We start from the raw sequence: 14,601 nt of genomic DNA, 5'->3' as shown, positions 1-14,601 counted from the left end.
TGTAATACCTCTGTATGGAAATTAACACTGGTTGATCTTTTGGCTTTAACTAGAGTTTTCAGAAATTGCTGTGCATGTGCTTGTTTTTTTGGATTTTTGTTTATTTCAGTAATTTAGGGGAGCTATGCATTTTATTTGTCCAGAATTTCCGATGATCAACACATTCATTGACTCTCTTAACCCTTCATTTCTTATATAAAATAGAACATCTCTGTGACTGTTCTGTCACTTCTTGTTTCCATGGAGACACTCTTTGAATGCAGTTATAATTAGCATGCTGCAGCCACAGTAGATTGTCTTCTGAAAGAAATAAGAACATCCTAGGAAAGATGTGTTACACTGTCAATTTTGGACACTTAAATGGAAGCAATTTTTATGAACTATGAGGTCAAGCTAATAAAATGTGTTCTGAGGCATAGCAGTTCAGCTGAAACATTGAACAAGCCTATCCCCAAATTTCTCCCACACATGTAAATGTAATGAAAACATTGTGTTAAGTGCTTCTGTTACTTGAGTTTATTATATTCTTTTATACTGGTTATGGGACTTATATGAGCTGCCTGTACGTAAACCTATTTGTAGGATCACGTCCATGCCTTGTATCTGGAGTAATGGGAATTGTTATTCTTATTTCAAGTAGATTAATGGTGAGTTTAATTGTAAATAGCTGTCAATTCAACCAGATAAGAATAAAGAAGTACTTGCTTCCCTTAATTTACTCTGGGTGGGATCCAAAAGTGTCATCCCTCAGATAGAATGACTTTCTTTCCCCAGTAGTGCCCTATGCATTTTCAAAACCTGCTCCAGAAGGCAAGCTTTTTTGGTATCATAGACAGCTGCACGGGGAAGAGGAAGAAGGTTTCATCTCATTAGCTGACATCCACAAGCACAGAGTGGGATTTACGTCCATGGTCTGTGACCACTCCTATTCAACCCATAACCAGAGTATACAGATGTGCATGTGTGCGCCATCCAGTCAGTTCTGACTTATGGCGATACTTTTCAGTGTTTTCTAGGTAGAGAGAAGTCAGAAGTGTATTACCAATCCCTACTTCTAGAGGCATCCTGGGACTGTGTCGCTTGCCCATCGTCATATTGGCTGATTACTCTGGAATGCCCAGTGGGGAACTGAATTCCCAACCACTGGCTGTACAGCCAGAAACCTAACTCAACAACCTATCTAGCCAGTATACAGATACGAGTACAGTAGTTAAACTTGAGTTAAATAAGCACCACTTAAAATTGATATCTTATTCAATTGAACGAAGGGCTGGAGATAAAGATTTTCAAAATAACATTATTATTTTTTAAAAAAATTAAAACTTGAATGATCAGGATTTAAATGACTCACTTAATGAGTTATGGGTGCTCTAACATAAGTAATGCTAAGAAGTATAGGGGAAAATAAAAAAAATAGAGAAGTCTGAACAGCTGTGTGTATAGCCTAATATAGGAAAGAAGATGGCATTGTGGAGGTGGACATAAGTGAATTCAGTGAGAGTGGTGAGTTCATAAAATAAGGGCCTACCTGGGGTGATGTGTGTACAGAAGCCTACATCAAATTTTAGGATGTGCATAGATTATAGCAGAGAAATGAGACATGGGTGGCCAAAGGAAAAAATGGCTGCGAACTCTGGTACTTTTCTGGTAAGAAAAGTAGCATGGAGGAGGGAAAAGCCATTAGTAGTCTTGTATTTGAGTGCTTATGCTTAATACTCAGACTTTGGTAAGGTGAGGTAGCTATGTATATTACTGTGTATGTATATATATGCTCTCTTTCCCACTTACAAAGAGCAACAGTGTATATAGCATTATTAGGATCAGCTGACAATCATGGACTAGAGAGCTGGCAAAGGACAGTGTAGTAGTTAACACGTTGGACTTATTGATGCAACATGTCCCCAAAAAGCATATGGCCACAAGCTCAGTATTCCAGGAGTTTTGTTTTTTGGTGTTGGAAAGAAAAACTTTACCTTAGGGTCAACAAAGTCTTGCAGTTTTCCTCTCCATCAGGAGCAAGTCCAGATTTCCTCAGCCCCAGTATATTGGTGTGAGCTGTCCCTGTTGTAATGCAGAGTATTTGGGAATTGCTTGATTTAAATGGCTATTAAGATGCATTAGCTTTACAAAAAACCCATCCTTATAGAGATGAAAATTGCTTGATCTGACTGAGTGATTTGGAGATAAAGCAATTTCCTCAGTAATTGTGATCTCATAGGCATCCTTCAGCAGCAGATCCCCCCTCTCCATGTTGCTGAAATGGTCCAATGGAAAAGCAAGAGCCAATACAACTGGTTCCAGCAATGTTTCTGAGTTGGCAGAATGACACGAACTGCCTTCGGGACACAGCTCTGGATTTTGCCTCTAGGTTAACTGCTGAAGCCTTTTCCATGAGTGGATATAGCCACAAGGCAGTGGAGGTTTGATCTGAGAAGCATATCACCATCCATTTTAAGGGAAATTTGTAGGCAATTGGGACCTTCTAGCCCTACTATAATGCTCATAGTGAACTTAATTTGAATAAAAGATTTTTTTAAATGGTCAGTTTTAGTCCTCTTTTAATCTTCTGCTCTAAGTTCAGTTGTTACAATAAAAACAGTAATTCTGTAATCACTTCCAGTATCACCCAGGACCTTTGATTAGAAATTTGGAAAAACTAAGAGATGATATCCAGATGGAAGAATGACTGTATGCCTCCCCATCTTGGCATTGATTGTGAAGTGCATATACTTTAACAAACAAATACAGTCCATTCTAGCCAATAAATTCCTCTTCAGAATTAACAGGTTCAGGATGTCTCATGTTTGTGTTTTAGCAGGGAGATACAGAGAAATGGGAGATACAGAGGTTTACACATAGAAGACAAAAGCAGTCAGTTTTTCTGGAAACCATGGCATCTGTGACCAGATGGATATAGGGGTTCTTAATATTTTTAATGGAAGAATTCTGCATGTATTTTTTGAGACTGGTACAGAGAGAGCCTCTTCATACTAAATCCAGTCTAACGTTTCTGATATAAAGGTGTGGTTGCTGGCAGCAGATGAAATGCAAATTTTATCAATTAGCAGTTGGATAGCTTAGTAGCAACTGGGAGATTGTGTTTCCATTGTGAAATATAAAGCTGTGTTCTGGTTATATACGTACCACCCCATAGAGTGGTCTTATAGACCAGATGGGCGGGGTACAAATCTAATCCAAATCAATCAATCAATCAATCAATCAATCAATCAATCAATCAATCAATCAATCAATCAATCAATCAATCAATCAATCAATCAATCAATCAATCAATAGTGCTTAGGCACTCTTTGGGTAGTTTACAGTTATGCAGGCTTCACATGGCCCCATCACCACCAGCAAGCTGGGTATTCAGTTTATCAACCTTGGAAGGATGGCCATTTGAATAAACTTTGAACCATTTACCTGAGCGTGGGATTGAACTCAGGTTGCTTCAGTACTGCAGTTTAATTGCTGTGCCACGAGGCTCCTCATGGAAATGTGCCAATGGAGTGGAATATGAAGTAGCCACGGCTGCTCTTTCAACCTGTTTGCACCCATGTGTTTGTTCACCCTTCTCCCCTCTCTACAGCATGGCAAATATGAACTCTTGTTTACCATTCCAGGCAAGCAAATAGAACAGACTAAAAGGACAGAATGGTGAACAGCCTAGGGTAGCTACAGTATGCCTTCTTCATCTTCTATTTGCATATAAAGGTAAACATGTTCTTCACTTGCATCCACTTGCTAGCAAAATATTTTAAACTGTTACATCTTTAGCTAGTATTTATTTCATATTTTGAGAACAGGTTTTGAAGTGGTAACAAATAAGGAAGCAGTTCTTTGTTTCTTGTGAATGCCTGAGATTTAAATAGACTGCAGCTGTAAATCAGTGGTTTATGTCACACTCTTGGTTGAAACTGATTATCTGGAGCCATTTCAATCTCATTTCATCCTGGTTTGGATCCGCAGACTGCTTCGAGCATCATCCTGCTTGATGGCCTGTACCAGAAGGGAAACAGAAGGAGTGGGACTGCTGAGAGTTTTTAGTACTATTGACTGTGATATCCTTGTGGACTGACTCTTTGGCTTAAGACATGGGGTTGGGGAGCATATTGTAATCATTTGTGTCCCTGGGGAACAATTTATTGAAAGTGGGCTGTAAGACTATTGTTCCTGTTTTTGAGAATTGTCCTGTAGAGTTCTGTAAAGTTAACTTTAATCTCCTATACTTTTAAATGTTTTATCCTATGCTTTTTAGCATCTTCCTTTTGATTGTTGACTCCTAATAGAACACAGCTGAGGAATAAGGCTGAGGCAGACAGAGGGAGCTCATAACCAGAGTGAGCAAACAGAGCAAGCTAACAGGAGTTTCAAGGAAAGATCTACTAGAGGAAGGGACCATAAAAAGGGGAGACAAAGGCAGAGAGATGAGTGTTTTTAGATTAACACCAGGAAGGGACCTGGAATAATCCCTAGGAGTGTACTATTCAGAAGCACCGTGTGCTCAGTTTAAGAGGAAGGTCTATGTGCTCAGCTTAACTGGAAGGATTGTATTCTTAACAAGGGTTATGTGTTCACCTTAACTGGAAGGTGTGTGTCCTGATTACTGGTGAGGGCTATCAGTAGCAGCTATGAGTTCTGGGAGTGCCTTTTGATTGCTGACAGAGCACAGCTGAGGAATAAAGCTGAGGCAGACCCAGAAAACTTGTGACCAGACAAGCTAACAGGAGTTTCACGAGGGCATGGGGAGGCCAATAGGAAGGATGCTAACAAAAGTTTTGGGTTTTTTTGGATATTGTTATATATTAACTTTCACAGCTACATTCAATGTGACAAAATAAAGGAGAGGCCATTGACAAACCAATTTAAGCAAAAAGCTAACTGGGATTATGGAAGCAAGGGACACTTCAGTTGTAGTGACCTGTAAAGTTTGTGCAATGTTTGTCTTTATTCCTGAGTGTAACATGGCATATACATGCAGCAAGTACAAACTGATGGTTCTGTTAGAAGAAAAAGTGAGAGAACTTGAGGAGCAAGTAGCAACACTTAAGGCTATAAGAGAAGATGAAGTATACATTGACAGAACTCTTGTGCAGCAGCAGCAATAGAGGCCCTGGAGGTGGAAGAACAACAAGGGAATACAGAGGAGCAGAATGCTGAGGAGAGAGTAAACATTGTGGAGAAAGCACTATGGAAAAGAGTCAAAGTGAGGAGCAAAAGAAGGAGAACGCTATCTTCACTGGTGGAGCTGCAGAACTGCTTCCAGGTTCCTGATGAGTCTGGCAGACAGCATGCAGGTGAAGTCAAAGAAAAGATCTTGCAAGATTGTATGAGAGGGACTGAAACTCAGCCAAGCAGAGGCACTGAACCCGAACCCTACAAAATGACAAAGAGTAGTTGTAATAGACCTCCTACTGCATGGGATTGAAACTGAAGTACAGTGGTGCCTCGCAAGACGATTTTAATTCGTTCTGTGGAAATCACTGTCTTGCGACATTGTCTTGTGAAACCCAGTTCCCCATTGGAATGTATTAAAATCTATTTAATGCGTTCCAATTGGGAAAAAAATCACTGTCTTGCAAAAATTGTCCATAGAAGACATCATCTTGCATAACACAGTTCCCCATACCATATTGGGAAAAAATTCAATGGGTCTCAGATGGCCTTCTCCCTCTTTTTCCCTCCAGCAACAAAGAAAGAGGATGAAAGGAGTCAAAGCAGCCCCCTGACTCCTGATAATGGTGACTCCTTTCGCCCTGTTCCTTTACCACTGGGGAGAAAAAGAGGAAGAACGCAATATAAGACATCACCAGGACTTGCTGCCTTTGCAGTAGGTCCTGATGAAGAGAAAGAGAGATGAAAAGGAATCTAGAAAAACCAGGGAAATCACAAGTGCAATCTCCCATTAATACAAATTATGCAGTTGAGTTCCCCACATTGCACCTCCATCGGGCTAGGTGTTCCTCCTACAATCCTCTAGTGCACAGGTATTAGCACAAGGTATTAGCATATGCTAATACCTGTGCACTAGAGGGCTGTGGGAGGAACACCTAGCTAATGCACTAGAGGATTGTGGGAGGAACACCTAGCCCCTAATGGGGGTCCCACAGGGCACCCCGAAACACTGAGGAGCTCTCTTGGCCTCTGACAGGACTGGGGCTGTGCAGCCCTGTACTGAGTGGGAGGTGCAGCCAGGGGGTCACCATGCCTTGGGGTCAGGAGACAGAAGGGGGTATGAGGTGCAAGGACCATTCTAACTCATACCTTGCAAGCGAAATACCATGTCATAAAAGTGGTTTTCTCAGGGGAGGCTCATCCATTGCACTTTGGGTGCGCTGCTGATCCCTGTGATTTCCCCAAATGTGGGGAACTCAACTGTATAATTTGTGTTAATGGGGGATTACATTTGTGATTTTCCTGGTTTTTTTTACAATCTCTTTACCCTTTGGTTCCTTACTGTTTTCACCATTCTCTACCATTTAAATTTGCAGCCATAGTCCCATTGGCAATGCTTTGCAAGATGGTTCCCCCCCCCCAATGACATACATTAATTATATAAGACCTACTTTTTTATCCCAAAAAACTGGGGGAGGTAAGGAGCCAAATATCGTCAGCAAAACTTGCCCATAGGAACAATCATTTTGCGAAGTGCAACATTGCTCAAAAAAAGTCATCGTCTAGTGAATTCCTCATTTTGCGAGGCAATCGTCTAGCGAGGCACCACTGTATGCCAGGAAGATCCATGGAACTACCAGGTACTCTGTCTCCCAGTCACTTGGCCATGTATTATTTCTGTAGATTTTTCTACTCCATATGCTGGAATGTTGTTGAATTCCATCCATACATAATTATTTAGTTACATTAGTAAATTAAGGTAGCTCCTTTCTTCAAAAGGTAGCATTAGTGATTCTCCTCTCAACTTTTATCTCTACCATCACCTTGTTCAGGAAGCAAAAGACCTCTGTAGAGACTAGAATATAGATCTTCCAAGTTTTGGTTCAGCATTCTAATCAGTACTGTTTTACTGAAAAAAGGAAACATTTCAGTAAGGGCATTTCCCCCCTTTTCAGATGGTGTTGTGCTTTCTAACTTCTATTGTTACAATTTATATTTATCTTAATAAAGAGTAATTTTATTCCCTGTCATTTTCATAAGAAGCACTGAAATCTTGGTTTGCAAATAATTTCTAATATGGGATCCTATATGGCTTTTATATTCTGTACATGCTGGGTTATTTCTGCTCTCCTCAAATATTGTCCTCTATTATTAGAATCATGATGGGCTATGCACATAGCCCAGGATACACTGTAATTTCCAAAGTGTATACTAGCAAATATTCTATCAAAATATTGCCTGTGAAATGCATATAAATGGGATTGCTGACTTTGCAGGAAATTTGGCACAATTTTAATAGACCATTGGTGAAGAGAAGAAATTGATTTCAGAAAAACTTTATCTCAGTATTTTGGGAAGTACTGCAGAAAGTGATCTATAATCTATGAAAAACTTTTATTTACATTAAACAACAACTGCACCATAAAGTGTTTTGTCTGTATGCAATACCTGAGGGACAGAAGTTCAGATATATTGTATACACTTCCATTTCTTATACAGTGGTGCCTCGCTAGACAGTTACCCCGCATGACAGTTTTTTCGCTAGACATTGGCTTTTTGCGATCGCTATAGCGATTCGCAAAACTGATTCCTATGGAGAAATTTCGCTGGACAATGTTTGGTCCCTGCTTCGCAAACCGATTTTTGCTAGACCACAGTTTTGACAGCTCCCTGTGCACTCACAAACAGGTTTTTTGGGACCTAAGCTTCGCAAGACAGCAATTTAAACAGCTGATCAGCAGTCCGCAAAGCAGCTTTCCTATGGCTGATCTTCGCTAGACAACGACAATTCTTCCCCATTGGAATGCATTAAACAGGTTTCAATGCATTCCAAAGGGGAAATGCTTTTTGCTAGACAATGATTTCGCTAAACAGCGATTTCAGTGGAATGGATTATCATCGTCTAGCGAGGCACTACTGTATTAGATATTAATATATTGTATATTTTTTCATATGTCCTCAACTGAGGTTAATAGAATATTTAGCCTCAAAATAATTATGGAAAGTAGTTTCACTGCAGAGATGCTGATGTTGCTGACTGCCTACATTTATTGGGGAAAAACAATTCGCAGAGGGCAATATGAAACAAGTTTTGTTCAAGTATTGCTGTGTGGTCTAGAAACCATTGTTTGTGGAGCAGAGTGGGGAAAGCATTTGCTTATATATATATTTAGTATTAAATACCACGTGACCTAGATTTTAGTACTTGGAATCTCTAAATACAACTGCAACACAATACAACTTTAGTGATGGATGCAGCTAAAATGAAATCAGACTGAGGGGTAGGATTCCAAATTGGGATCCTTGTTGATAATACATCAAGGTGAGCATTAACTTAGAAATACGCCTTAATAGCTTTGGTTAATCAGTTCATCTCTTTTGTGCTTTACTCAGGCTCTTTTTATCCTTTAAGCTTGTTGACTTGGATATCTTTTATGACATGACTTTTGATGCTATATTCTGGCTTACCTACTTCTACTGATTTACCTTGACATTGCCCTCGATTTGCCTCAGTTAATTTCTCATGCTTTATTACGTGGTCCTCTAATATTTCATTTAGGACTCCACTTTAATAGTGAACCTGTTCCAACTAAACAGAACCTCCTTTCCTTCCCCTAGCCTGATCCATGAATTGGTGCCAAATTGTTATTTAGAAATATATTTCTTTACTTATTTGCTTGCTGTGTTCTACACGAAGGAACCAGTGGTCTCCTGTCCAAAGGATTTGTCAGGTCTGCACCTGCTTAGCATTGAGATTGCAGTAGCATCCGGTGCTTCCAGGCTGTTCACTAGGCCCAGTGCCAAATACCCATAAAATGAGATGAAGGTAAGAACTAGGAATTGTAAACAGTCACTTTGCACCAATAGATTATGGTAATCCCTTGGAAACCCCCCCCCCCTCATATTTATATTTTAAAGGGTTTTGTTTCAGTGTGTGTTAATTTACAAAGTTTCCTGTGAACTCCCCAGTGAGCCAGTAAACAAATATGCAGTTTTAGTCTAAATGACATAAAGCTAAGTATTTCTTCATAAGTTTCTTCAGAAAAAAATGAACAAGCTGCAGTTGTTTCTTCCTTAGCAATAACCATTTGCAGTCTGTGTATGTGATATTACACAAGCCTAATTAAACCAGAGGGACTTGCAGGGAGAAAATTAAGCACGTTAGTACTCGATTCAACATTCTGACAAATAAGTATAAATCCATAGGAAGCTGGTGAAGCTGTTTTTGCTTTTTTACAATGTATAAGATCCAAAGAACTCTGCAATTAGTCATGTGTATACAAGGAAGCTTGGGAGAAATGTTGCATGGCTAATCACTTTTGAAATTGAGGAGATGTTTAAAAGTTGCAGGAAGGAAAGTCAAGAAGGCCACTGGGCATATGCAAGTACAACCTGGATTTGTACAGCATGCTTTGAGTAGTTATTTAGACTCTCATTGATGCTGGCACTGAGCATAAGGCATAAAGTCATGTTTGCATTGAATCTTCAGTGGTGGCCAGGAGGGCCTCTGTACAATTAAAACTAGTGTGCCAACTGGCCCATTACTGAAGAGGTCTGATCTGGTCACTGTGACACATGCCTTAGTTACATTCCAGCTGCGTTATTGTAATGCGCTCTGTGTGGGGCTGCTTTTGGAAATTGTCCAGAAACGTAAGTGGGTCCAAATTCAGCAGCTAGATTGCTGACTGGGGCTAGGTACAGGGATCAACCCCCCTGTTACAGCAGCTTGACTGGCTGCTGGTCTGTTTCCAGGCTGAATCCAAAGTGTTGGTTTTTAACATATAAAGCTGCAAATGGTTTGGGCTCAATCTATCTCAAGGATTGCATCTCCCTTTATGAGCCTGCTCAAGTATTAAGAACATTAGGAGAAGCCTTTCTCTAGAGCCCTCCACCTTCACAGGTACGTTTGGTGGGGCCTTTTCTGTTGCTGCTTCCAGACTTTGGAACTCCCTACCACAGGAGGCCCTATCTTTGCTGTCCTTCTGCAACCAGGCAAAGACCTTTCTCTTCATGCAAGCTTTCCCTGTCTGCCTGAGTGGTTTTTTTTTTTTTTTTTACAATGACCATTGTATTGTACTGCTGTAATTACATTCTGGTGTTGCTTATGTTTTTTGTATGGCATTTGTTCTATAATTTTTAGTAACTGTTGTTAGCTTTATGTTCTTTTTTAATGATATAAGCTGTCTTGAATCCTTTAAAAGAAGAAAGTCGAGGTAAAAATATTTTCAGTAAGTAGGTAAGTAACCAACCAACAGACCTATATAGCTGGCTCTTGACATGATTTCTTTACATTTGAGACTTACGGTACATATGAGTTTCCCATTTGCTCCTCTTCCCTGTTTTCATTTTATACTTCATTTTGTTTGCTCTGCTCTTGCTCATGTAACAACTTTCAGTCATTTTGTTTTTCTTTTTCTTTTATGTATTCTTGTATGAATGTTTATTAGCAGGATGCTTTGAGATTAATATACTTGATATTTTTATATAGATAAATAAAATATTTGCATTCCAGGTTATGCTCTGAATCTATCATCCCCAAGTGCACAAGGAAGGCTTCTTCAGTATTAACAAGCATAGGATAAGGGTGGGACTTCCATTCATTTCAATGAGATACAGTCCCATGTAAGGACTGTGGCCTGAAATTCACATGTTGATCCACTATAACTAACCAGTTCTTTTCCTGCAGACTTCCTGAACATGTTTGTTCCTATTTTGTAGGTTATAACAAAATTAAAGAGGGGATGTGTGTTTCTGATTTATTGTGTACATAAATGGCCCAACATCCTGTTTCAGAAAACATCCTTTTTGCTCTAGGCAAAAAGTTAATCAGATTTTGAAAACTCTAAAGAATTAAACTAGTCTTCTACCTCTTCAATCTTCTTTTATATTTTTGCAGTTTAGAAGCAAAAAATAATAATAATCCATGTACCTTTCAGTTCCCCCTATGCAGCTGAATCTACACAGGCAGCAAAATGAAGTGGCAATAAGAAAACAGAGGCTTGAGGTAGTAAAATGATCTGTACTACTTCTGACTGTGAAAGAAAACCACATTTCTCAATGATGTACTAAGTAAACAATGTGACAAACCCAGACCTACTGGGAGATGCCACAGTTTCACTAAGCTGCCACCAACCATTCCCTATAAGAAGTCACACAGACCAGGGATGGATTTTTAACCAATAAAAGAACAAGGTTTATTAAATAACACACAGGGAAAATAAAATGATCAAGTGAATAAGATACAGTAACGTGGCTTAGTCTCAATCATACATACACACAGTTTGGTTCACACAGAACACTTAACTTGAAGCACAGACCCTGAACCTATCAGTTCTGGCTAACCATACAGACACCTGAACCTATCAGGTTGGTACTGACTGACACACAGTAGTACCCTGTCTGACACACAGACTCCCACTCAAGCTTCTTCTCTCAGCTCTTCTCCAGCTTCTCCTCCAGCTTCTCCACACACGCTCCACATATATATACAGTACAGCCCCTCCTCCTGATGTCCCGCCTTCCACTCCCCATAGGATGGAACTTTCCCTCCAAACCCATGACAGACAGGTAACATCAGTGCTGTATGTAACACCTCCCCTCTTTATAAGTTGTTTTGTAGGGGGAAAGCTAAGGTGCTTTTCACCAGAAAACAACCTGGACCCAAAACAAACAAAAACCATCATATAATAACATACAATGCCATACTTACTTATACTTACACTCTATTAGGCATTTAAACATTTACCATTAACAATACATCAAGTTACCTTTATTCATACAAACCAACATGTTTAATAAACAGACACATTTGACTTTTTGTCATCAAAATATATACATAGTCCATGTTTCTTTCGCCGTCTTCATTCTTCAGGTCTTCTTGACAAGGCGTCAGCAACACAGTTCACTGACCCTCTGACCACCTTCACTTCAAAGTCATAGTCTTGCAGGTTTAAAGCCCACCTCATAAGTTTACTATTGTGGGTTTTCATTGTCTTTAACCATTGCAGTGGTAAATGGTCAGTGCACAGAATAAAATGTCTTCCCCAGATGTAAGGCTTGGCCTTCTGGATCGCGTAGACTATGGCCAGGCACTCCTTTTCCACGGTTGCCAAATGTCTCTCACCTTTCTGGAGTTTCCTACTCAGGTAGGACACTGGATGCTGGTCACCATTCTCATCCTCCTGGCAAAGAACTGCTCCTACCCCGCTGTTAGACGCATCGGTGTAGATGATGAACTCCCGGTCGAAGTCTGGAGCATGCAGCACTGGATAGTTGATGAGCGCCTGCTTCAACCTCTGGAACGCCTCCTCACAGTCGCTGGTCCACGGGATGCGGTCATCAGCCTTCTTCCTCGTCAGATCGGTCAGCGGAGCCGCAATCTCGCTAAACCTCGGGATGAACTTTCTGTAGTAGCCCACCAACCCAAGAAATGATTTGACCTTTTTCTTGGTGTTGGGTCTAGGCCAATCACGAACTGCTTCTATCTTGGCCTCGAGGGGTTTTATCACTCCTCCCCCTACTATGTGACCCAAGTATTTTACTTCTGGGCTACCCAGCTGCAGTTTGTTCTCTTTGCAGAGCCTAGGCCAAAGCACTTCCTCCCCTGGGTCAAAGTGCCTCTCCCTGCCTTCCTGGTCATCCCAAGCTTTCTTTCTGACCTTTTGAGCTTGCAGGGTCTCTGCTGCTAGCTCTAGGTTTCTCTTTAGGTCAATCCTTAAAGAGTCTATGTATGTCACAACGTCTTGTGGGTCATCCTGGGTGATCTGCTCCCAATTTTGTTTGATCAAATCAAGGGGCCCTTTCACCCTCCTCCCAAACAAAAGTTCAAACGGACTGAACCCGGTACTGGCTTGTGGCACTGATCGATAAGCAAACAAAAGGGATTGCAGCTTCTGGTCCCAATTGTTTGGATTCTCTGCCAAGTAAGCCCTTATCATGCGCATTAGAGTCTCATTGAACTTCTCAGTTAACCCATTACTTTCAGGGTGATAGGCAGTGGTTTCCTTGGGCTTAATTCCACAGATTTGCCATAAGCGTTTCATGAGCTTCGATGTGAACGATGCGCCCAAATCTGTGATTATTTCTGAGGCAAATCCCATCCTGGACATATACCCCACCAAGGCATCTGCCACTGTGTTAGTTTCAATGTTAGTCAAGGGAATGGCTTCAGGGTACCTCGTGGCATGGTCCACAATGGTGAGAATGAACCTGTTCCCCCTCTTTGTGGCCTTGGGCAAAGGTCCCACAATATCCACCCCTATGCATTTGAACGGAGTGTCAATCACAGGCAAAGGGCACAACTTTGCTTTGGTCCTGTCGCGGCTATTCCCCTGCCTTTGACACACATCACATTGTTTACAGAACTCCCTGATCTGCTTCCCTATGTCAGGCCAGTAAAAATTCTGTGTGATTCTCTGCTGTGTTTTGTTCACCCCTAAGTGCGCAGCAAACATGTCAGAGTGCCCCCTTTGTAAGATCATGGGGCGATACTTTTCAGGTACCACTAGCTGACTTCGGATCCCATCTCCCCCTTTTGAGATATTCCTCAGGGTCTCTCTATACAAAATCCCCTTTTTCTCTAGAAATCTCACTGGGGTTTCAGGTGTTAGCTGGGCGTCAGTCACCTGTTCAAAACACTTTTGGAGAGTGGCGTCTGCCTTTTGCTCTTGGCCAAATCGGCTGTCTGTGGTTAAGGTTTCCACCACAGCTTCTGAACTCCCCTCTGCTTCCGTCTCTGGCTCATCAGTACCCCCCTGAACTGTCCCCGTGGTGGCTTGTGAACGTGTAATCACTAGCACCCGTTTCACATGTTCAGCCAGGTCATTTCCCACGAGCACGGCTGCTGGCAGAGTCGATGAAATCGCTAGCCGCCAAACTCCCCTCCAGCCTTGAAAGTTCACAGGTACCTCCGCCACTGGCAGTGAGATCACCTGCCCCTCAATCCCTGCCACCTTCATGCTCTCATTTGGGATTATATATTCCCTAGGAATAATATCTGGATGGCACAGGGTCACCTGGGAACAAGTGTCCCTCAGCCCCCGATACTGATGGTCAAGTATTCCTACGTCCACCCCTGCTGTCTCAAACAACTGTGAATCTGTTCTCACGAGCAAGCAGCGCTTGACCTCCACAAGAGGACCATTTTCCTCAGCCTGATCAGCAGATGTAACTGTTCCAGATTGAGTAGCCATGGCAACAGGCTCCCTCAGTGACAAGGAGCTTTGCTCTTTCTGGACACAGAACACAGCTTTTGGCTTGGTTCCACTCGAATCCTGAGGCACAATTCCTTTTAGCTGCTTTAATTTCTCACACTCTGAGATTAGATGGCCCTTTCCCTGACAGAAATAACATTTTCTGCTATATTTTGAGTCTTTCTCATCTTGTTTTGGTTTTCCCTCCAAAATCTGAGGTCTTGGTTTCATGTCTGAGGGCTTCCCTTCACCATGGGCCCCTCCCCCTTGCTGGTTTTTCCCTGGTCCCTGAGAG

The 14,601-nt window shown here is 41.4% G+C and overlaps 1 protein-coding gene and 1 non-coding gene across 2 annotated transcripts in view; both read left to right on the top strand.

Annotated features, from left to right (window-relative positions):
* The window catches only part of SLC44A5 (solute carrier family 44 member 5), a 253,809-nt gene that overhangs the window by 61,300 nt on the left and 177,908 nt on the right, over positions 1–14,601 (top strand). The window lies entirely within an intron of this gene.
* LOC140707117 (U1 spliceosomal RNA) lies at positions 6,257–6,421 on the top strand. Its single transcript, XR_012087100.1, has one exon. It is a non-coding gene; the product is annotated as a U1 spliceosomal RNA (small nuclear RNA).

The sequence above is a fragment of the Pogona vitticeps genome, chromosome 4, assembly GCF_051106095.1.
Source record: "Pogona vitticeps strain Pit_001003342236 chromosome 4, PviZW2.1, whole genome shotgun sequence".
Classification (NCBI taxonomy): Eukaryota; Metazoa; Chordata; class Lepidosauria; order Squamata; family Agamidae; genus Pogona; species Pogona vitticeps.
Note: the sequence above shows the minus strand (reverse complement) of the source record. Positions and strands in the feature narration are given on the sequence as shown.